At 41.9% G+C, this 25685-nt stretch overlaps 1 protein-coding gene across 6 annotated transcripts in view; it reads right to left on the reverse strand.

Moving 5' to 3' along the window:
* The window catches only part of LIMCH1 (LIM and calponin homology domains 1), a 307831-nt gene that overhangs the window by 173653 nt on the left and 108493 nt on the right, over positions 1–25685 (reverse strand). The window lies entirely within an intron of this gene.

Consider the following 25685-nt stretch of genomic DNA (forward strand, 5'->3'; position numbering starts at 1 on the left):
CTGGGAGCCACGCTCCCAGCACTCGGAGCTAATCTCCTCGTGGAGATGGATTACCAGGAGCGCTGAGAGCTCGCACGCAACCACACTCACACTTCTGTCGCGGGAGCGCTTTGTGCTTTGAAGTTTCTAGTGTAGCCATGCCCTTAGTGTCCATCCTCCCAGGTCTTCCTAGCCCTGTTCTGACCCTTCCTGCAGGCTCCTACCATAGCTGGCTGCTGCAGCCCGTCAGTCTTCCTCCAGAGGGGATCTACAAATAGAAAAGGAGTACTTGTGGCACCTTAGAGACTAAAGAATTTATTTGACCATAAGCATTCGTGAGTTACAGCTCACTTCATCGGATGCATTCAGTGGAAAATACAGTGGGGAGATTTATATACAAAGAGAACATGAAACAATGGGTGTTACCATACACACTGTAACGAGAGTGATCACTTAAGGTGAGCTATTACCAGCAGGAGAGCGGAGGGGGGTGGGGGGGACCTTTTGTAGTGATAATCAAGGTGGGCCATTTCCAGCAGTTGACAAGAACGTCTGAGGAATGGGGGGGGGGGGAATAAACATGGGGAAATAGTTTTACTTTGTGTAATGACCCATCCACTCCAGTCTCTATTCAAGCCTAAGTTAACTGAATCCAGTTTGCAAATGAATTCCAATTCAGCAGTCTCTCGTTGGAGTCTGGTTTTGAAGTTTTGTTGTTGAAGAACTGCAACTTTTAGGTCTGTAATAGAGTGACCAAAGAGATTGAAGTATTCTCCGACTGGTTTTTGAATGTTATAATTCTTGACGTCTGATTTGTATCCATTTATTCTTTTACGTAGAGACTGTCCAGTTTGACCAATGTACATGGCAGAGGGGCATTGCTGGCACATGATGGCATATCACATTGGTAGATGTGCAGGTGAACGAGTCTCTGATAGTGTGGCTGATGTGATTAGGCCCTATGATAGCGTCCCCTGAATAGATATGTGGACACAGTTGGCAACGGGCTTTGTTGCAAGGATAGGTTCCTGAGTTAGTGGTTCTGTTGTGTGGTTGCTGGTGAGTATTTGCTTCAGGTTGGGGGGCTGTCTGTAAGCAAGGACTGGCCTGTCTCCTAAGATCTGTGAGTGATGGGTCATCCTTCAGGATAAGTTGTAGATCCTTGATGATGCGTTGGAGATGTTTTAGTTGGGGGCTGAAGGTGATGGTTGGTGGCGTTCTGTTATTTTCTTTGTTGGGCCTGTCCTGGAGTAGGCGACTTCTGGGTACTCTCCTGGCTCTGTCAATCTGTTTCTTCACTTCAGCAGGTGGGTACTGTAGTTGTAAGAATGCTTGATAGAGATCTGGTAGGTGTTTGTCTGAGGGGTTGGAGCAAATGCAGTTGTATAGTAGAGCTTGGCTATAGACAATGGATCGTGTGGTGTGGTCTGGATGAAAGCTGGAGGCATGTAGGTAGGAATAGCGGTCAGTAGGTTTCTGGTTTAGGGTGGTGTTTATGTGACCATCGCTTATTAGCACCATAGTGTCCAGGAAGTGGATCTCTTGTGTGGACTGGTCCAGGCTGAGGTTGATGGTGGGATGGAAATTGTGGAAATCATGGTGGAATTCCTCAAGGGCTTCTTTTCCATGGGTCCAGATGATGATGATGATGATGATGTCATCAGTGTATCGCAAGCAGAGTAGGGGCATTAGGGGATGAGAGCTGAGGAAGCGTTCTAAGTCAGCCATAAAAATGTTGGCATACTGTGGGGCCATGCGGGTACCCATAGCAGTGCCGCTGATTTGAAGGTATACATTGTCCCCAAATGTGAAATAGTTATGGGTGAGGACAAAGTCACGAAGTTCAGCCACCAGGTTTGCCGTGACATTATTGGGGATACTGTTCCTGACGGCTTGTAGTCCATCTTTGTGTGGAATGTTGGTGTAGAGGGCTTCTACATCCATAGTGGCCAGGATGGTGTTTTCAGGAAGATCACAGATGGATTGTAGTTTCCTCAGGAAGTCAGTGGTGTCTTGAAGATAGCTGGGAGTGCTGGTAGCATAGGGCCTGAGGAGGGAGTCTACATAGCCAGACAATCCTGCTGTCAGGGTGCCAGTGCCTGAGATGATGGGGCATCCAGGATTTCCAGGTTTATTGATCTTGGGTAGCAGATAGAATACCCCAGGTCGGGGTTCCAGGGGTGTGTCTATGCAGATTTGTTCTTGTGCTTTTTCAGGGAGTATCTTGAGCAAATGGTGTAGTTTCTTTTGGTAACCCTCAGTGGTAATGAAGCCATTTAACAGGCATTTGCCAACCCCTAGGTATATACTGTCAGTTTCTGAATTTACTGACAAACAGTTGTGCATTATTGTAATATTTACTCAGAATATGTTAGTCTACAGGACCTTAGTTTAAAATTTGCTTTAAAAATATTTCATCAGTGAGTTGGTGAAGATTATAAAATCACAGCTCTAAAAAATCCTTGCATAGATTTTTAGATGCACAATCATATTTAGCCTAAAATGCTTGGATCTTCAGACAGTTTTTTAAATAAATCCTTCAAAAGACCACCCTTATCTAAAATACACATTTTAATTTTAATTACTATAGTAAAAAAAAAAACTTGCTTCCAAAGTAGTCTTGTCCTTTCTGTCCATCCCTTTCTCCCCTCACCTCCTCCCCTGTTGAAGAGAGCCCTTAAAGGGACAACACCCCTTTCCTTCCAGATAGCTGGACAAAGTTTCCCTTTCTTTACTTCTATCTGATGAACTAGTTTTAAGAGAACCCTCCAGCAAAATTAGTACCTAGTAAGATATAAAATCTCTGTTATGCCTAAAATCTTTAAAAAATATGTTTTCAAAGTTGGTGAAATTTCATAAACATGTCTATTGTTACGGAGATCACACAAAGTAAATTAGCGTTCCCTTTTTCTAAAAGCAATGAACATTGTTATGAACACACTAAACCTCTGACTCATTAATTTAAAATAATGTCTTTGTTTCAGTGAGTTAAATATGTAGTAATCTGGAATGACTACTTTATGAAGGCTTAAGAGTACATTTAAAATACAAAATCAGCTTAGAAATACTGATTAAGAAAATATAAAACAGAAGAGCTGCATCATGTATTCCATAATATTTAATGTTGTATTCAGCAGGACAGCTGACTTGCTCTTACTACAAAGTATTTGCAAGTAAATCTCTCTCAAACTTCAGGGCATATCAAAAACCTGTGACTGGCATTTTATTCCCAAAATTTAGTGCTTTTAATTAGGTACCTTCCGCATGTCCAGTCTTCACCCATCTGGCATGCAGTGGAAAACATGCTCCATTTACTTTAGAAAGAAATTGCAGAAGAGTTTTTTCGTTTTTTGTTTTCAAATGTCATTTGCTTCATTTAGCAAAGGGGGTGAGGAGGGTGGGGGAGGGAAGAGAGGAGGGACACAGTGGGGAGAGGGCAAGGCCTGGGCAGAGTGGGGCAGGGCCAGGGCAGAGCAGGAGTGGAGTATGCATGGGGCCACAGGCAGAAGAGGTGGGCAGGGGAGCTAGCCTCCCCAAGTGGCAGCTTCACCCACCGCCCATGACTGCACATAAGAGCAGGTCAGCTCCCACACACCCAGTGTGTGCTGCAATCTCCTTAGGCAGGGGCTGTATTCACAGAGCCGAATGTGTCAGTGCCGTGCATTCTCCATGAGGGAGAGGGTGCGGGGGAGTCTGCGAGGAACTGTGACTCGGTATCCTTTGCAGCCTCGTCTTTCCCCAGCCCAGGCTGCCATCGGGCACTGTGTAGGGCCCCATAAATCCTAAGGATGGCCCTGTCCAACCCCCTTCTGTCAACAAAAGTTACTACAGGACTCCAGGAGGCGGGGGACCAAAGCCTGAGCCTGCCCAAGCCCTGCCACCCTAAGGGGTGCGGGGGGAGGAGGGCAAAGCCAAAGCCCCACTGCCCCAGGCCGGGGGGGGGCCAAAGCCCACGGGGTTCAGCCCCAGGCAACCCTATCCCTCCTGCCCAGGGCTGAAGCCCTCAGGCTTGGGCCTTGGGCCCCAGCAAGTCAACATCAGCGCTGGCAATCCCATTAAAATGGGGTCACGACCCACAGTTTGAGACTCGCTGGACTAGATCAATATACACATTGTCTGTGGTGTTTCCAACCATGGTTGGAAACAAACTGTAAAATAGTATTCACAACTCTCCAACAGGTTACAGCAGGTATTTCTAGCCCTGATTGTTCAGATGATTTTGGAGTGATCGTGGGGGTGGGATTTATAGTAGGCTTTTAAACTTTAGTAAGCTTCAGTTGTCTGTCCTGCTATTAGTAACCCCAGCAAAAACAGGTTAAATGAGTAAAATTTGTGAGCAGATCAAAAAAAGGACAAAAAATCCAATACCTCTCATATTTTAATTCAGAGTATCATGCTACATGTATGGTAAATGTATACACTGCATGTACATTAACGATTAAACTGTTTTTAAAATATACAACAATTTGAGTGTCCCCATAATTGAACATATTTGATGTTAATTAGAAAGTTACGCATTAATGAGCTCTGGGCCCAAGTAGACACAGGAGCTGGAGAATATTTATTTAATTATTTTGTTGTAAGACACATAGGAAGACTTAATATGATTAACAACTCTGAGGAAAGGTGACCAAAAGGAGAGAGGATTTAATGTCTGAAAAATTACAACCAGGTTCTGTAAACAAAATGCTAAAATAGGCGAGATAAAATGGGTCCAGACACAACAGATCAAAGAGAAAGCAAATTCTTTCAGAACCTGATGGTAAAAATTGAGGTTACTTATCTGTAACTGGAAGTTCTTAGAGATGTTTGGTCCCGAGCTGTATTCCACACATGGGTATGCATACTCACCATGTCGCTGTGTCCAGAGATTTTTAGTAATCCATGTCCATTGGTCTGCAGCTGTGCAGTGGTTCCTGTCATGATTTGAACCAAGGCCATGAGGTGCGGTAAAGACCAGCATGATATTGTGGTTATTGACAGGGGGATGAAAAACACCAATTGTTGCTAAATGAATCCATAGGGAACTAAGAGAGAGACCTGATGTCTTAAGGATTAGTAGATATTCTAGAATAGCAGAGATACAAGTGGACTCTGGAGATAACTGGAGGATTATTCCCAAGAGGGGAGATGCTTCCACTTAGCTGAATAGCATCTCCTGGTAGATTCCTTCCTACTTTGGTTGAGAATGTATTGAACCACCCTGGAACAAACATTCTACATCTGATAGCCATGCAAATACCAGGCCTTGAGAGCAGAGATCCCAGGTTGAGGTGCCTGAAGGTGCCATTGTGTTGCATTAGCAGGTCCAGAAGTGAGATGTTGGCGGGAAGACAGACTGAAAGTCTCAATTTATCAGTGAACCAGAACTCTCATTCTGTTGGGCGCAAATAAGGAGGACTTGAGCCCTGCCGTGACTGATTTTTGTTTGTTTGTTTTGTTTGTTTGTTTTTTTTTGTTTGTTTGTTTGTTTTTTTTTTACAGGACATGTGGTATTGATGGGATGGAGGGAAGGCATGCCTGAGGTGGTCCCTCTGCGGGAGTAGAGGGCCATCTCCCTTTGAACTATCTCACTTTGAGGTAGTGAAGGGGAAGTTCTAGGTTTCTCTGTGAGGTAAAGAGATCCCAAGACAGCACTGTCCGCTGGATGAATATCTTATTCAGGACTGAATCGTGAATCTCCCATTCATAATCTGCAGAAAAATGTCTGAGACTGTCTACTAAGGAGTTCTGCACACTTGGGAAGTATGCTACTGAGAGGGTTACCTGATGTCCGAGACACCAATTTTGAAAGTTGGTTGTCTACACACAGAGGGAGGGATTTTGTCCCCCTCCCCTTCCCCACCCCGCTTGTTTTTATAGAGGAAAGTCATATTGTCCAACATTTTCTGGATATGCTGGGATCGGATGAGTGGGAGGAAAGTGTTGCAGCCCAACAGACCGCTCCTAGTGCACCCTTGACCTCTGAGGGGTCCAGGTGCCTTGCGCAGTATGATTGGCCATATGGGCTCACCACCTAAGAGGGAGGGATCAGTAATGATAGTTGCCTTGGGTGTAGGTGTGAAGAAAGGACACTCCACTCAAACTTTCTCCGGCTTTGTCCACCAGACGACAGAGGCCAGAATCATGGTTGGAATTGTTACATTGGCATTGATGATGACTTTTTTCTGGTGAGTAGATGGATTGAAGCCAGGTTTGCAGACAACAGATATGGAGCCTGGCAAATGGCACCACTTGTGTGCATGAGGCCAAGGAGGGAAAGGCAGGTTCTGACTGAAGTCTGAGGTCTAAGGGGAACCTTGGACTCATCTACAGCAAGATGAAAATCTAAGGGTGACTCTCGATAGGCAGATTGACTCTTGCTGTAGATGAGTCCAAGGTTGCTCCTATGAAGAGTGTGGATCTTGTGGGGGGTCAAAGTGGTTGACACAGATTCCCAGAGAGGGTAGTACATGGAGGAGAAATTGGATTGCCAACTGGAATTCCTTTTATGATCTGCCCATCAGAAATCAGTCGTTGAGGTGTGGAAAGACAGTAAACCTCTTTCTTCTCATCCAAGCTGCTACCCAGCTGAAAAGACTTTTGTAAAGACCCTGTGTGTTGTAGCTAGCCCAAATGGAAGGACTCTGAATTGGTAACAGTCTTGACCAAGGAGAAACCTTCTGTGGGATAGGTGAATGTTTATGTGAAAGTATATATACTTCCTGTCAAGAGCGGCAAACAATGTGCCCTCTTCCAGAGAGAATTCTTGATGCCAATGTGACCATGTGAAATTTTAATTTATGGATTCATATATTTAGTCAGTGAAGGTCAGGAATTGGTTTCCATCCCCATTCTTTATGAGGACTAAACAGAATGGGGAGTAGAATCCTTTCCCTTGATGTTGCGGAGGAACTCTATGGCTTTCTGGTGGTGAAGGGAGTCCACTTCTTGATGCAGAATTCACTCAGGAGATTGGCCCCTGAAAAGGAATCGGAAAAGGCATTTGTGGGAAGGGGTTGACAGAAACTCAAAAATAGTCATAGTGAGCAATTGCCAGTACCCATTTCTGTGAGTTAAAGCCCTCCAGTTGTGGGCAATGTGGGTAAGGCAGCCTCCAAAACACTGAGGGGCAGGATTATGGGACATCAGTAAAGGAGTGCAAGTCTCCATGGTCCAATCAAAAGAAGTTCTTTGGCTGTGGGTTAGTGAGGTGTGGCAGCAGATATCAGATACCCTCTGTCTTTTGCATGGTGGCTCCTGGGAACATGGATAGTAAAATCATTGAGGAGGTGGTCTTGCTCTGTACTCCTGCTTGTGATGCTTTTTAGGGGGAGGGTATAGATACTTAGAGCGAAGCATTGTCCTCTCCTTGAGAAAGTAGAGAGATTCATCTGACTTTTCACTGAACAGGTTAACTGTGCTGGTCTTGAGTCATGCACCTCTCTAGGGAAGTCTGAGGATTGAAACCAGGAATCTCTCCTCATGACAATGACTGTAACCATCTCTCTGGATGCAATGTCCACCGCATCTATTACAGCCTGGATAGAGGTTTTGGCTACTCATTTGCTTTCATCAATTAAGGATAGAAACTGTACTCTGCCTTCCTGAGGAAGCCTGTGCTCAAAATCCAACAACTTTGCGTAAGTAGAGAAGTCATATTTATGTAGAAGGGCCTGATAAATTTGAAATTCTAAATTGGAGCGTGGCGAAGGAGACGACCATTTTCCCTTAGGAGGTCAAATTATTTGGCACCGTTGTCCAAGGGTGTAGTTCTGGGGGAGTTGCAGCCTGGATCTTTTGGTGGCTGGTTGTACCAGTAGTATTTATAACTAAAAGAATAAAACTATTTATAATATATTTGAAGACTGAAACAGTCAAAGGAAGACGCTACGAACACAGAAGATTCTGACTCAGGCCATGCGGTGGTACAAAGGAACTACAGAGGCACCAGTCTGCACCACCCTTTACACCCTCAGTTCAGAGCACAAGGAAAACAGCTGCACATGTGGGGATCAACCGTCTGCATACTAAAAACCTTGACTCAGGCGCATGCATACCCATGTGTGGAATTCGCAAGAGGACCATCACGCAAAGGAGAATACAGGGCTCTGAACACTGAACTGACCCAATCTCACATGGGTTCATGGTCCTAGCCAGGATTCTTGTGGGGTAACTGCTAGTGGGTAGAACATCTACAAATACATACATACACGGATGCAGTTCATACATCCCTAGAATCCCTCTGCCCTTTACTCTCTACTTACCAGTACCTTTGCTATCTTCCGTGTGACTTGTGCTCCCATCACTATGCCTCACTTGCTCACTCATGTGGCTGGACAACCACCCTGGGTTCTTTAATAGCTGTCAGATAAACGAAGTGCCATAAGACTTAGCACAGAAGCTAGGGAAACCTTAACTCAGCAAAGCAGCCAACTGCAGCAGGAGTGGAAAGGTCTTGTACTCCTTCTGTTCTATGGAAGTATCAGGTCACTTTGTTACTTTCCTGAAGGCCTTGATGGCTTTGGGAAGGGTCAGTAGCTCCACCAGGTAGTCCCGGGAAGCTAAAAGATGCAGGATCAAGATCCCTAAAAGCAAAAAAGGGGCTAGTATCTAACCTACGAGACCCATCAGATTTGTTTAGCTCTAGTTAAGAATCTGGAAAACTTCTGCCAGGAAGAGGGCATTTAAGATAACAGCTAACAAGTGATCTGGCGGAAAATACCGGGAAGATTGTATATGCAATTCTAGTCAAAGTGTTAGCTAAGCCTCATTCCCCTCAGAATGGCTGCCAACCCCACCCTCCAAAAACACATTGCTTCTAGGAGAAAGTGAGCCGGAAAGGGGTTTATGGAAAATAAACCTGAGGAAAAGGTTGGAATAAGGTCTGATTCACAAATGAGTCCAAGCTGAAATGTACATATCCAACAGAGTGGTTTGTTTAAACAAAAACAATGCATAGACAATATTTCTGCATCTAAGAAGGGACTGATGAAGCCAACTAGAGGGAACAGAGCATTTAACATTCAAGAGCACAAGAAAATCCTAAATCACCATGAAATATTTTCAAGTAGGTGATACTTTATTATTCTTTAATTATTACAATTTGTTTTATTGAATTATTTTCTAACTATGAAGCATCTATTCTGTTATCTGGGCACCCTGGCCAAAGCTATTAGTATATGTTCGGTCAATTAGTGGATATTTTGGGTATCAGTTAGGATAGCAATCCTCAAACACCAGTAAACTGGTTAAAAACACACGTTTAAAACGCGAGGCAGGTCAGCAATTATAGACCGGGGATGTGAACATGAAGCATGTTTAGATAAGGACAATAAGATGATGAGATTTCTTCAAGTCTGGAAAAATTATGGGAAGTTCTAAAGTATATTTGGGAAAACATTCCACAATGATTCCTAATGAACTTTTCAGTATTTTCTGTGTGGTCATAGATGGTTTATATCATATACCCACGATGTATGAGATGCTTTTCAGACATTCAAGACCGAATGGATTTAATCAGTAATCACTACCCTGAGGAGCTCATAATCCATGGGTCACCAGGAGTTAGGATAAAGGGATGTGACAGAAGTTTTAAACCACCCACTCTCCCATCAAAAAAGCTATTAAACCAACTGATTGCATACCATGTTATTTTACGGTAAAAGTATATTAAGGTCTTTTATGAACATTTGTATTATATGGACCTTAATCATTATGAGATATATATATACACGTTATGGTTCTGAATGTATTTGTGTGTGTGTGTGTGTATATACAGAAAATTGCAAGTGTAACTGTGGTATAACTTCACCGCCCTGTTGTGAGGTGATACTGAAGTAATCAGGCAGGGAGAAGCTCTCTCTCCAGCCACAGACTGGGTTCAAGCACCTAGCCACTGTCCAGCCCAGGAAATAAGGCACCAGCAAAGCAAATGGGAACAGCTTGAAACTGAAAAGAAAATCCCAGTCTTTGAAAACTAAGCGTATGTCTATACTGCAATTAGACACACGTGGCTGGCCCATGCCAGAGGGGATCAGGCTGTGGGGCTGTTTCATTGCAGTGTAAATGTTCAGGCTCAGTCTGCAACCTGAGCTCTGGGACCCTCCCATCTCACAGGATACTAGAACCTGGGCTCAAGTCCAAGCTTAAAAACATTTACACCACAATTAAACAGCCCCGCAGCCCAAGCCCCACAAACCTGAATCAGCTGGCATGGGCCAGCCATGGGTTTTTAATTGCTATGTAGACATACCCTAAGAAAGGAAGGAGTTTTCCCCTTTTTGAATATTTATAGCCACTGGGGGTGAAAAACACCCTGCAAGATCTTTTAAAATGGAAGCGTGTCTTGAAAATCATCCAGAATTTGGGGGACAGCGTGGAGGTGGGAGGCTGTCCACGAATGCTGTCCTATAGCTAGGGGGTACACTGGGAAACTGTTTTATGGCAATAGGTAATTCTTATTAGAAAAGGATTTTAATAAAGTTGAAGCCTCAGGTTGCATCATTTTCTGTTTAACTTGTATACATCTACTTTCTCCTTACTACTTCATCTTTGAATTGGGGGGTTTTCTATTAAATTTTGTTTTTTTTAATCTCAAGCAGGTCTCTGGTGTATGAACTGTGTGGTGTCTGTGTGCATGCACCAAAGTGAGAAGTGAGCTGATTACAAGGCGGGCCTGTTTCATGCCTTTGAGGGTAATGAATCAGAGGAGTTACCAAGTGTCTGGTAATTAAGAGCTTGGGGAGACTTGAGTGTGGAAGGGTTGTTGGTATCACCCTGCAAAGAATAACTAGACTAGTCAGGGTCAGACCTTATGCTTGTGGGCAAGCTACTGGCATTAGGGATCTGAACCACAGCTGCACCACAGAAAGGCCCCAAAGTTACAGGGCAGGTGATGACAGAGCCCCTTACTGGTCTGAGTGGGCCTCAAAATTTCACAGGGGAGACAACAGTATTTTGTTTAAAAAAAATCCAAGACAGCTAGATACAGTGAAGCTATATCACCACTTGGAGGTGGGGGTGAGATTCCCAGCTATGTAGATACATTCATGCTAGCTCAGATTGAGCTAGCACACTACCAATAGTAGGGCAGCCGCAGTAGCACGGCAGTTACAAGTGGTGGCATGGGCTAGTGGCCCCAAGTACGTACCCATGGGGTCCAGGTGGGTTTGTACTAGAGACTAGCATGTGCTGCTGATCCCCGCTGCCCATGTCACTGCAGCTTCCCTCACTATTTTTAGTGAGCTAGCTCAATGACAGCAAGTACAATTAAGTCTATTAAGGCTGGGAATCACACCCTATGCTCCAAGTGTAGACATAGCCTAAGGGCATACTTGTGGTCACTTTAATCTAGCTAGCACAGGTAACAATTGTTATGTAGACATGGCAGCAAGATCTTCAGTATGGACTAGCAACCAGAGCACAAGCCCACCAAGGAGCCTAGGTACGTACTCTGGTCGCTAGCCCATTCCTCTGTCTATACTACTATGGTTACCCTTGCTAAGTATATTAATGCTAGCAGGGGTAGGCATACCCCTGTTAGCATTAATACCTTCACACAGTGTAAACATATCCTAAGTAGAATGGCAGAAGTGAATCTTGCCCTGCAGATCGGAGCATGAATAGCAGTGTGCATCGAAGTGCCGCACTGTAACTCCCCTGAGTGGATGCTGCAAGCGCAAACCAAAAGGTTCCTAGGTTTCATTAACATATAGTCTTCTAACCGGGACTACACTAATGCAAACTGAGAATCTTTTGGTTTGTGCCTGCAGCGTCCACATGGAGAGTTACAATACAGCACTTTGGTGCACATGGCTATTCACATCCTTGTAGTCTGAATTACAGGAGACAGACAGATAAGCCCTTAGAGGACTTAAATATAGACAGGCCAGGGCCTTTCAAAGCAGCGCAGGGAGGCTGTACCATGTGTGAAAAATATGCTTATGAATGTGAATCTGGTAATGGGAATATGCTTTTTGCAAAAGGTCTCTTGTAAGGTATCATTACAAAGCTTATCTGAGTGTGTTCATCCTATTGGTTTGCAAGTATTTCTATATCTGAAGTTAGAAGAAGATATAAATTGATATTGCCAATGTAAAACATTAAGTGAAGGCCATTAAGGGTGCTCTAGAAACAATCAGTTGTAAATGGCCTTAGTTACTTTAAAACCTTCCTGTAACATGGCCACATGATACTGGAATCCATCTTAAATCTGGTACTTTTCCATTTAGGAGGAGGGATGGGGACCCAGAGAGATAAAAAGATTCCTGCCTTGTGCTAAAGCTATAAAAGGGGGTGGAGCAGGACAAAGGTGGCTGCCAGTCATGAGAAGACCCCTGCTTACCCCCTGAGATGCCTGCTGGAACTAACAAGGACTGTACCAGGGGAAAGGATTGGGCCAAGTCTAGGAAGCAGTCTAGTCTGTGAAAGAAGCTTATTGGAACATCTCTGAGGGTGAGATATTATCTGTAATCAGTTTCTTAATGTATTAGGCTTATACTTCTGTGTTTTTGCTTTATTTTGTTTGGTGACTTACTTTGTTCTGCCTGTTATTACTTGAAACCATGTAAATCCTACTTTTTATACTTAATAAAATCACTTTTGTTTATTAATAAACCCAGAGTAAGTGATTCATCCCTGGGGGAGCAAACAGCTGTGCATCTCTCTAACAGTGTTATAGAGGGTGGACAATTTGAGTTTACCCTGTATAAGCTTTATACAGAGTAAAACGGATTTATTTGAGGTTTAGATCCCATTGGGAACTGGGTGTTTGAGTGCTGAAGACAGGTAACCTGCTGAGCTGTTTTCAGTTAAGTCTGCAGCTTTGGGGATGTGGACCAAACCCTGGGTCTGTGTTGCAGCAGGCTAGTGTGTCTGGCTCAACAGGGCAGGGTTCTGGAGTCCCAAGCTGGTAGGGAAAACAGGCTCAGAGGTAGCTTCAGCACACCAGGTGACAGTCCCAAGGGGGTCTCTGTGACTAAACCCATCAGAGTGAGGTTCATTAGAGAAGGCACAGAAGCAACTGGCCATATGGACGACCTGTGCAAAGGTTAACACTATATACTGAAGCAATGTACAAAGTTAAGGACATCACAGAACTGTGCAAAACAATTCATGTCTCGTTTTACAGTGGTTAATTAACAATGCTTACTGCTATGTAAAGCATGAATCCAAAAATATTTCCATACATACTCCTTAGAAAGGTTAAATCTTTCATTGGATCACTTTGCACATAAACAAATTAGCTTGAATGGATCAGTATGACAGAGCAAGCTGCGGCAGTCACCAAAATGTACTGAAAAGACCAAAGTGCCATATCGTCTTCTCTACATGACATTACACCCACATTTTAGGGCAGAGTATTCTGGTTGTAATAAAGCACACCCTTCAATTGCTGTATTTCCCCCACATACACACCCCATTATGCAACTGAGCTTTTATAGTTTATTTTACTTATGACTCCCCCACCCAAATTGCACTATTTAAAAAGGGTCTCATTGTGGCAAGGTAATAAAACTTGATAAGACTAAACTATGGCTTGATACAAAATTGTTTCAAATGTCCTCATTTGAACTTAAATCTTAATGCTTAATGAGCCTCAGGGGCCTCTCTCCAGGTTGGAGACCCGCCAAATCCATGAGGCTGGTAATGTTTTAACTTTAGAATATGCAGCATAAAACCCACACACTTGAAGGCATGGTCACATTCAGACCTATGATATGAAGTCAAAATACCCGTTCTTGGCTTCTATAAAAAAATTACCCTACAATAATAATTTCAAACTTAAGCACAAGGGCTTGAACACTTGCTAACTTCTTCAGCTAGGTATCTGGCAATACAAGATTCTCCACTATTGCATAATATTCAGTCAAATCTAGATAGTCAGTCGTACACAATTTGCAGATCAGTAAAATAAATACCTGAGAAATCTGATAGAAAACAGACCAGACTTTAAATAGTGATTTTTTTCCCCATCATGCCCCCATGAATGGCCCAGTGATTTTACCATGCTGGAATTAAATTGCAGATACAAGATTTTGACATCCAACCATTTAAAATACCATGTATATAATGAAAGTAACTCTGAAACCCAGCACCACACAGAATTCTACCACTGACTCTAAAGCCTAATTTTATCATGCCAGAGTGTTGGCTTTGCATTTATCTGGCATGTACCCAACCTGTTCTGAAAACCTTGCTCATGCCAGTCCAATGCTTGGTGACATGTGCTGTAATCATGATGCAAAGCCAAAGCAACTCTGCTTTCTGAGAATAAGCAGCTCATCACCAATGGCATGAACAGCATGTGCCAAGTCAATTTCTTATTTAGATAAGATTAGTCCCATAACCTAGGAAACGGTTTCATTAATTCTTGATCATAATCATTTTCTCATTACTATTCAAATTTATAGCCACACTAGTTTTCTTTCAGAGTACGATTAATTTCTGTTAAACATGTTTTTATAGAAAACTAAAATTTTGTGATACTGTCCTTTTAAAGCTAAGATGCTATTCTTAACTCACATTGTGAGGAAAAGTGTGTATATCAGAAAAAGATTGTTCAAGACCTTTCCCTTGAATTTACTGGATAAATTGTATCAAGATTCCTTTATTACATTTTAACATAACTTCTGTATTTATTCTTTCAATAAAAATGTAATGGAAAATCCTGGAATGCTTATTCCTTAATACAAAGGGAAGAGCTCTTTTTAGAATACATTTTTAACAACACATGTATTTACTCCACAAATATAATTCCCAAGCTGAAGTATACAGAAGAAGGTTTCTTTTCTTTTTTAAGCAACCATTTATTTGTAATTCAAAGGAATAGTTACAGGATAGGACAAGTAAGCAGGTACACAGAATATACAAGAGTTTAATACAGGTAAGTGGGGTAGAGCTCCAATAACACAGGTATATAAAGAGTCTATTGTTATACACTGATGCACTGATTCAGCAAACACTTACACATGTGCTCAACATTGAAGTCTGTGGTATTTAAGCACACACTGAATTGAATCAAGGCCTTATTACATCAAACCAGTATTTTAGTTCAGTACATTTATTAACATGCAGCAGGCACACATACAAGTGAACTAATCCATACAATCTGTGAGCCGGTAAAGAGCATAGTGTGACATACAAGATATGTTGCTGTCATTTCACAGCCAAGCCAGATTTATTTTGCATTGATATTTTAGTTTGGGTTCAAAACTGGTGTTTAAATATCCATCCCCAATTATCCTTACACCATCTAAATATAAATCTAGGATTTACAGGCTGAGTAATAAAAATATGTATAGAAAATAGTTACTGTAAAATAAGGGTTTTTCAAGTGCAGGGCCTCATCCTGAGAGGTGTTGTGGACCTTCAGCTCTCATTAAAGCCAACAGGAGTTTAAGTTGTTCAGTACCCCTCAGGATCAGACCTTTTAATATTGTTTGTTTTGGAAAAAACATGAAAGGGATGAGAATTTATGGACTAATCACATGCGATAAATGTTTGTGGAATGAGATCTTAAGGTGCGTTTCCCCACTCACTGAGAGCTAGGTTCGCATAAAGAGAAACACACAACCCTATTCACTATGCCTAGTTTCAATTTCACACCCATATTCAGATTCCTGTAATTAACAAATACAGAACTGTGAATGAGACAATTTCTCAGAACCTGATCTGCAGCACAGAAGTGTAACAGCGTATAGCCAAGTCGTTCATTTGATCATCAATTTATCATTGTTACTTAGTTTTATGGTCAAACCTTATGCTATTTCATACATAATGAATGCATGCTAAATAGATTTAAATTATAGGATTACAGAAATATAAGACTGACAAGCATTTAGGAGTGACGATTGTGTATTAGGTATATAAGTGAAGTCCGGCTCTAATGCCAGGCTTACGGGCTCAGGCCTGTAAGATTTAAGCTTACCCTTACAAGGCCATAGGCTTTCAGAACGCTTGACGTGAGTTGGTGACCTAGGAATAACACTGTGCCAGTAAGGTTACAAGATTACTGGGAAGAATGTGCCAATAGAGAATGGTCTGGAAAAACAGACCACAACATCCTGTCCAAGACCACAAAGACACCTGATTGTAACATCATAGGATGCCCTGCTTTGTCTGCAGGTTACTATGGATATATTTTGTTAGTGAAAATAAGGGGACCTAAGAAACAAATGGAGCACCCCAATATTCATGGGATGTGGAAGTACAGATAAGGAAAAGAGGGTTGAAACCCTCATGCATATGCATAAGGTGTAGCCATAACAATAGGATAAAGAAGATAGCATAGTTGGGTTACAGGGGGAAGACCCACAGGAAACCCCAGTAGGATCCACTCCTGTATCAATTACCCCAGTTGAGAGATCCATCAGACCCTAGAATATTTTTGGAGATGTGAGTATAACTATAGTATTAGCCATTGCAAGGGATTTTTTAGGATTTATAGATGCATGGGTAACTAACTTCACTTATTGCTTTCATAAAACTTATAGTAGATGTAAGACTTTGTGGTTACTATCCTTGGTCTTTGCGTGTTTCTGGAGACCCCAAATCTGAGAAAAGCACGAGAGGTGATATTCACTCTGAACTTGAATCTGTAAGCAACAGGAGCTGAACCCATTGTGGTTTAATGCAGAATCACAAAATTCAATTTAAATTAAAAAAGATCGCAAGAGGAAAACATTACAAGAAAGTGCTTGAGAGCAAAGAGAATGTTGCAAGAATGTTTTATCTTTATTGTATTATGTGTATTTTTCCTTTTCTGCTCAACCATCATTAAATCACAACTGTTACTTAACTTCCTGTCTTTCTTCTGTAAAAAGCAACAGCATGGGGGAAATGGGCAGTAACCCACAGTGGAAAAAAATATCTTATGATTTCTTCTTTCGCAACAATCCCTCTTTCCTGGATGCATGGCTTCTTACATAAGAACAACCTAACCATTGTAGTTACAACATTACATTTCTTCTTGATTAATCCCCCAGCTTCCTAGGACCTAGATCAAGCCCAAATGTTCATACTTCATAGCAAAAAAAACAAAAACAAAAAAAGCGTGTCATGGGGGCAGAAGTCAGGAATTTTTAGGTGTACTTGTTGTTACAATTCCACTCTTCCCTCTTGCCAGCTATCAGGTTGAATGAGCTGCCCTCCTCCAGCAGGTCCCAGGGAATAGCAAGTTTGTCTGATGCATGGGAAAGCCAGCAGCAGCATACCAAGGGAAAGCCCTGAAATCTCTGGGTGTGACACATAATATGTAAAAATGGTAGGTTAGCAAACGGAGCAGGAACCTAATAGGAATTGCCAATATCCTGGTGTGCTAGAATGCCCCTCACTGAAGTCACTGTCTGAACTGACATTGATCAGAACTATGCCAAAGAGCCATAACATACTTTCTAAAAAACAAAAAAAGATCAATAACTTCTAAGCACAGCTGCATGAACAATTAGAACTGGTGCTGTTATGCAAACAGCATGAGTGGAGTTTAGAATCCAAAAAGAAGAAATGACTGAGCTATCAGTCATATTTGTCAGCTTTCACCATTACGGCATTCTCCAACATTAACTTTTAACAAAATCCTCAGATCAAGACAAAGCTAGAGGTATAAAGTACAAGAACAAGGTCAGATCCTGAAGCCAAAAGAAATACTTACATAAGTGCTGAGGGATCAAGACCATAGCCAGACACAAGCACATAGGAGTGGCTGGCACCAAAGCAGACTTCTGAAGTCTTCTCTAGCTAGTCGGGTCTCTGCTGCAGTAACTCTCTCTCCCTCCTTTGCCAGTGGGAGAACAGTGGCAGCAGGGTTGTCTACACTACACCACTGTGTCTATGGCCTTGGCTCACAGAGTCATGCGATCACAGTAGGATCTCAGCTTTTGTTTATTACCAAAAACTAAAATTTCTTACCCCCATATTTGCAAAGGGAAGCTTAAAAACGTGACTAAATGTAGCCAGTGCCGTTATGACTACATAAACCAGCAACAACAGAGATCTGAACTACTTCATGCAGTACAAAAGAACAGCCATCCTGGGTCAAAACCAATTGTGCATCTAACACAGTATCCTGTCTCTGACAGTGGCAAGTGCAAGATGCTTCAGAGGGAATGAACAGAATAGGGCAATCTATTGAGTAATCCATCTCCAGTTGTCCATTTCCAGCTTCCAACAGTCAGAGGTTTAGGGACACCCAGAGCTGGGGTTGCATCCCTGAGCATCTTGACTAATAGCCATTAATGGACCTATCCTTAAACTTTTTTGAACCCAGTTATAGTTCTGACATTCACAACATCCCCTGGCTGCAAGTTCCACAGGTTGACTGTGCATTGTGTAAAGTACTTCCTTTTGTTTGTTTTAACCTGCTGCCCATTAATTTCATTGGGTGACCCCCTAGTTCTTGTGTTATGTGAAGGGGTAAATAACATTTCCTTATTCACTTTCTCCACACCATTTATGATTTTATCAAGAGGCCCAGTCTTTTTAAGCTCTCCTTGTATGGAAGCTCGTCAAATACCCCTAATCTTTGTTGCCCTTCTCTGTACGCTTCAATTCGAACATATTTTTTTGAGATGGGTAACCAGAACAGCACACAGCATTCAAGGTGTCAGAGTACCTGGACTTTACATAGTGGCATTATGGTATTTTCTGTTTTACTGTCTATCCCTTTCCTAATGATTCCTAGCATTGTTCGCTTTTTTAACTGTCACAGCACATTGAGCAGATGTTCTCAGAGAGCTATCCACAAGGATTCCAAGATCTCTTTCTTGAGTGGTAACAGTTAACTTAGAACCCCTCATTTTGTATGTATAATTGGGATCATTTTTCCCAATGTTCATTACTTTGCATTTATCAACACTGAACTCCATCTGACATTTTGTTGCCAAGTCACCCAGTGAGATCCCTTTGTAACTCTTTACAGTCAGCTTTGGACTTAACTTTCTTGAGTAATTTTGTATCATCTGAAAACTTTGCCTCCTCACTGTTTATCCCCTTTTCCCAATCATTTATGAATATGTTGAACTGTGCTGGTCCCAGTACAGATGCCTTGGTAGACCCTGCTATTTACCCCTCTACATTGTGAAAACTGACCATTTATTCCTACCCTTTGTTTCCTATATTTTAATCAGTTACTGATCCATGAGAGGACATTCCCTCTTATCCCATGACCACTTAGTTTACTTAAGAGCCTTTCATGAGGGACCATATCAAAGGCTTTCTGAAAGTCCAAATACACTAAATGCACTGGATCACCCTTGTCCGCATGTTTGTTGACGCCCTCAAATAATTCTAGTAGATTGGTAAGGCATCATTTCCCTTTACAAAAACCATGTTGACTCCTCCCCAACAAATTATGTTCATCTATGTGTCTGACAATTTTGTTCTTTACTATAGTTTGAATCAGTTTGCCAGGTACTGAAGTCAGACTTACCAGCCTATAATTGCCAGGATCACCTCTGGAGCCCCTTTTAAAAATTGGCATCACATTAGCTATCCTCCAGTCATTTGGTACAGAAGCTGATTTAAATAATAGGTTACAGACTACAGTTAGTAGTTCTGCAATTTCACATATGAGTTCCTTCAGAACTCTTGGATGAATACCATCTGGTCCTGGTGACTTATTACTCCTTTAGTTTATCAATTTGATGACACCTCAATCTGGGACAGTTCCTTAGATTTGTCACCTAAAAAGAATGGTTCAAGTTTGGGAATCTCCCTCACATCCTCAGCCGTGAAAACCAATGCAAAGTCCAATGCCTGTAACCAGACCAGATCCAAATCCAGAGAACAGGAGAACATACTGCCTGCCACTAACAAGGATATGAGATATGGATGTGAGGTTGAAAAGGATCCTGATGGGAGGGGGGAGAAATCATCAACACAGCTAGATTGCCATTGGAATGGATCAAGGATGATTATGCTGAGTAAGACCCTTAAAAAAGTGGAAGCTCAGGTGATTTTCAGCAGAATATTTCCAGTCCCTAGAAAAGGAGAGCAAAGGCATGACAAGATAATGAAGATCAACAGATGACTCAAGGATTGGTGCAATGAGGAAGGTTTTGGGATGATTGACTATTGGGAGGCATTTACAGAAAGAAGACGACTTGACTGATGGACTCCTCTTGAGTATGTGGGGTATTAATCTTCTGGGTTGAAGGCTGGCATGATTGATAAGAAGGGCTATACACTGGGAGATGAGGGGAAAAGATTGGGAGAAACTCATGAAATCTCCACAACTTGCTTCCATACACAGTAGGAAGAGAGAGAGCTAAATGAAGATACAGTAAAGGATAAAGAAACACTATAAGGTAAAATTATGAACAATAAGAAAGAAAAAGTACAAATATTGATTGGAGAAGTGGTCAGGTAGGTGATACAGTTAGTGAAAAGAGTATACTTAATCCTGTGTGAGGAAAAAACTGTGTGAGGTCCATGGGAAAACAACTGAAATGCTTGCACACTAATTTAAGGAGCCCAGGCAATAAAATGGAAGAACTTGCACTAACGACAGGAGGTCAAACAGGATATTATAGTGATTACAGAAAGATGGAATAGCATTCATGACTGGAGTACAGGTATTGAAGGGTACGTGCTGTTAGGAGAGGTAGTCAAAGATAAATATGGTGGACTAAACTGTAAAGAAATAAGTGATAGTATGGACAAAACGGAATTTTGTTTGGGTCAAAATCACTTTGGGGAAGGACTATAATAGAGATTTCTTTAGGACAGTGTTAAGGGTCTGCAATAGACCAGCAGGGTCAGATTCGTATGGATGGAGAGCTCTTTAATATTATTAGAAAGATAAATACTATGGGGAATTGTGTCATAACAGGAAACAAACTTCCCAGATATAGAATGGATACTGGCAGGGCCCAGTTATTCCTGACTGTGATAGATGACAGTTTCTGAATCAAATGGTCATTGAATCAACAACAGGTAATGCAATTTTAGACTTGGTTTTGTAAGTAGTGAGGATGCCATAGAAGAGCTTGTAGGAAATAATCTTGAATTGAGTGATCACAAGTTGATTTCGAAAGGACAGACTTTGGGAAATTAAGGGAATTAGAGTTCAACTGGATTGAACATCTTGGATTTCAATGTAGAGGAGACTTGGAATTTCTTCAAATCTTCTATACAAAAAAGACTATCTGAAATTTGCATCCCAAGCAAGGTGGGAAAAGAAGCTTGCAGAGAGTCTCTAGACCCAGCTGGATGAATAACCATCTCAAAAGGGTTATTAGGAGTAAGCAGAAAGCCTACAGGGATTGGACAAAGATGGTTACACCATGGAAGTTAGAAAATGTGGAAATAAGTGAGAATGGCTACAAGTCAAGCTGAATTAGCTCTTGTCGAGGAAATTAAAATAAAGAGATTTGTTAGTTACATAAATAAAAAGAGAATAAGAATGGATGAGATTGAGCCGCTGTGCAGTGCAGATGGGAAGAAGATTCAAGATCATCTCTAATACTGGCCCAAAAAACTAAATGATTACTTTGCTTCAGTTTTCAGTAAGGATAACATGGCCATTGAAGACAGGATGGCTGATAGAAGCAAGTGTATAGAAACTGAAGTTACCACAAGTGAGGTGGAAGAGAAAATTAAAGAGTTTAATGCAAATTGAGGCGACCGGATAATTTCCATCCCAGTATACTGGACTAACAGGCACATGAGACTGCTAGCCCAATAGGAAGGACTTTTAATAAAAATTTCTATTTGAGGGTAGTACCATAAGACTGGAGAACAGCTAACGTCACCTATTTTTAAGAAAGGGTGGGGAAGTGATCTGGGCAATTATGGACCTGTTAGTGTAACCTCAGTATTATCCAATGCTTTTGAACAAATTTTGAAGGAAAGAATAATTAAATTCATGGAGGTAAACAGTAAAGGGGATGTAAAGCGACATAGGTTTACCAAAAGATAGATCATACCAGACTAACCTGGTCTGGTGAAGTCAGACTGGCAGATACTTTAGAATTTTTGCCTTCCTCTATAGTGTGTGGGCATGAGTCAATTGCCAGGATTATCTGAGTGTATCTCACGTAATCATTTCCCTGCAGTTCCAGGGGTCTCGGGTATAGATACACCTCAGCCCCTCCTATTCTCCTCCTATAGCATGTTACAGTCTAGTCTCCTATGGGTTATAATACTTTGGTCCGATTTTGGTTGTTGGGTTTAGTGTGGGGGGGTGCTGGGTGGTATGGCGACCTGTGATATACAGCAGGTCAGACTAGGTAATCCAGCAGTCCCTTCTGGCTTTAAACTCTCTGACTATGACCCAGGGCACCCTGGATGGTCTTCCTATAAAACACACCATGAGGCGGTGTGACATTATTTACACAAACTGGCATCGTATAGATCATTGTTGCAACCAAGGTCCTATAGTTGGACCAAATCTTATACAAAGGAGGTGCAGTAAGGTGTCTATGGAAAGGTTATGGTTTGCTGGTTATGATTATGCTATCTGTATGCATGTATCATTTTTGTATTTAAAGTTTAACTATTGGTTCTATACCGTCTGTATTTCAAACTTGTGCTATGCTTCTGGGTGACACCCCAGACAATTTGGCAACAGCACTGCCTAGCCTGCTTGATGGCCCATTAAGGACTATCAGCTACACAACTGACCCGTTGGAAGAAGGCAGGTACACCTTGTGACTCAGCAAGGCATGCAGGGACATGCCTATGGACAGAACTCTAAGGTTTTTTCACACCATGTGCTGGATAGCTTGGAAGACAGAAAGACAGACCACATGGCAAGAGACTATAAAAGGCTGCTGCAGCTCCTCCATCTTGTCTTCAATCCTGCTTCTGACCTCTGGAGGAAACTTGCTACAAACTGAAGCTCTGAACAAAGAACTGAATCATAGAATATCAGGGTTGGAAGGGACCTCAAGAGAACATCTGGTCCAACCCCCTCCTCAAAGCAGGCACCATTCCCAATTCCCCCCCGCCCCCCAGATGGCCCCCTCAGGGATTGAACTCACAACCTGGATGACCCATCCCAGCTGTGGATGTACACCAGAGACTTCATTTGAACCTGCAGTTTATTCTATCACTGCTACAAGCCTGAACCAAGAACTTCGCCATTAGTGTATGTAACTGATTCTATTTAACCAATTCTAGCTCTCATCTACATCTTTTTCCTTTTATGAATAAACCTTTAGATTTTAGATTCTAAAGGATTGGCAACAGTGTTATTTGTGGGTAAGATCTGACTTGTATATTGACCTGGGTCTGGGGCTTGGTCCTTTGGGATCGGGAGAACCTTTTTCTTTTACTGGGGTATTGGTTTTCATAACCATTCATCCCCATAAGGGGTGGCACTGGTGGTGATACTGGGAAACTGGAGTGTTTAAGGAAATTGCTTGTATGACTTCTGGATAGCCAGTGGGGTAAAACCGAAGTCTTCTCTGTTTGGCTGGTTTGTTTTACCTTCGTGTGCAAAGGAACCCCTGCCTTGCGCTGTAACTGCCCTGCTTTAAGCAATTTGTCCTGAATGGGTACCCTCAGTTGGGTCCCACCAAAGCCAGCATCATTACAGGTGGCAAGCATTATATGGCTTGCGCAGACTGGTAAACAGACACACAGAAGAAAAGTGATTTTTCCCCACATCATACAGCAAGTTGGTAGAAGGATCAACTAGTCTGATCTCTTCATCCACTATCATAATGACTGGCCCCCACAGCCTCCTAAGAGATAGATACTCATGTATTACAATGGAGGCAATAAAGCATAACATTTGTTACTTAAGCTTTGCATCAGAAAGATTTACACCACTTAAACCAGACTACCTGTTTATTTGCAGATCAGATTAAGATCTAATCCTGAAACACACATCCTCTTTTACCAACACAATTCAACCCTCACAAGCAAGAATAAAGTTAATGAGATTCAATACACAGTACTTCCAACTGAAGTATTTTGCACTAAGGAGGAAGAGATTGTTCAAGACCGACCATTACACACACTGTGATGTAACCGCTACAGACTGCTATCTGCATATTGAATATCACCTGGATCAGCAATATTTATATTTGTCTTTGCCAAGATATGACTTGTGGGGAGGGAAAGATAGGTAAATAAGCTCATCTCTGCTCTGCAGACTTTCTTTAACTTTTCACTGTTAAAGTTCAATTGCATTAGTGAGATATACATTTCTGTAAACAAGGTTCAGCTTTCCAAAGCCAAGTACTGCTTAAGTAAATGGTATTAACTGAACTATACAGCATCAAAAGCAGAATCCAAATCAGATTTCTCTCGTCTCCAAAACTAAAGAATTGTAACAAATACAAGAAATGTACTTCTCAAGTTTAATGTTTTCAAGACCTCTATTTGTAAGCTTCAATTTGCATTTAGTTCTGTACCTTTTAAGGCCAAATTCAGACTTACAGTTCCCATTGGATTTAAATAGCAGCCCTACACATATGCAGGGGCAGAATTTAGCCACTACAGATGGGACAGCTACAGTAGCTTTTCTCAAACTCCTCACTAAGGGGTGGTATTTTCAAAGGAGCCTGTGGGAGCTAAGCACCCAAATCACAGTGAAAGGCAGTGAACTGGGCACTTAACTCCTTTAGATTTATTTGGAAATTAAACCCAGATCAACCACTGACACACACACTCACCCCGACATAAGTATGAACTTTAACATGGGAGTTGTTATAAATATAAAGGGAAGGGTAAACCCCTTTCAAATCCCTCCTGGCCAGAGGAAAAATCCTCTCACCTGTAAAGGGTTAAGAAGCTAAAGGTAACCTCGCTGGCACCTGACCAAAGTGACCAATGAGGAGACAAGATACTTTCAAAAGCTGGGAGGAGGGAGAAAAACAAAGGGTCTGTGTCTGTCTGTGTGATGCTTTTGCCGGAGACAGAACAGGAATGGAGTCTTAGAACTTAGTAAGTAATCTAGCTAGATGTGTGTTAGATTATGATTCCTTTAAATGGCTGAGAAAATAGCTGTGCTGAATAGAATGAATATTCCTGTCTGTGTGTCTTTTTTGTAACTTAAGGTTTTGCCTAGAGGGATTCTCTGTGTTTTGAATCTAATTACCCTATAAGATATTCACCATCCTGATTTTACAGAGGTAATTCTTTTCTTTTTACTTCTATTAAAAGTCTTCTTATAAGGAAACTGAATGCTTTTTCATTGTTCTAAGATCCAAGGGTTTGGGTCTGCGGTCACCTATGCAAATTGGTGAGGATTTTTTACCAAACCTTCCCCAGGAAGTGGGGTGCAAGGGTTGGGAGGATTTTGGGGGGAAAGACTGGTCCAAACTCTGTTTTTTCAGGAACCCAGATAAAGTTTGGTGGTGGCAGTGGAAATCCAAGGGCAAAGGGTAAAATAATTTGTACCTTCGGGAAGTTTTAACCTAAGCTGGTAAAAGTAAGCTTAGGAGGTTTTCATGCAGGTCCCCACATCTGTACCCTAGAGTTCAGAGTGGGGAAGGAACCTTGACAGGAGTGTTGAGTTTGGTGAATTTTGTTTAAATCTATGATCTGGTTGTATTATGAAGAATTCTGAAGTATGTTCTTCAAGCGTATCTTTAAAAAAAAAAAAGGTTCAGAGTACAGCCTGGACCTCAAAGGATGTAAGAGCAAATAAGCTTGTACCTAGATGGGTAAGTCTTGCCAACAGTACAACCTGGAATTGATCCAAAACTCTTCATTGCAAGAGAGTTGTCTGCAGGCCAGGTGTGGCACACAGTTTCCAAACTGCAGTCACCCACTTT

The sequence above is a fragment of the Natator depressus genome, chromosome 4, assembly GCF_965152275.1.
Source record: "Natator depressus isolate rNatDep1 chromosome 4, rNatDep2.hap1, whole genome shotgun sequence".
Taxonomy (NCBI): domain Eukaryota; kingdom Metazoa; phylum Chordata; order Testudines; family Cheloniidae; genus Natator; species Natator depressus.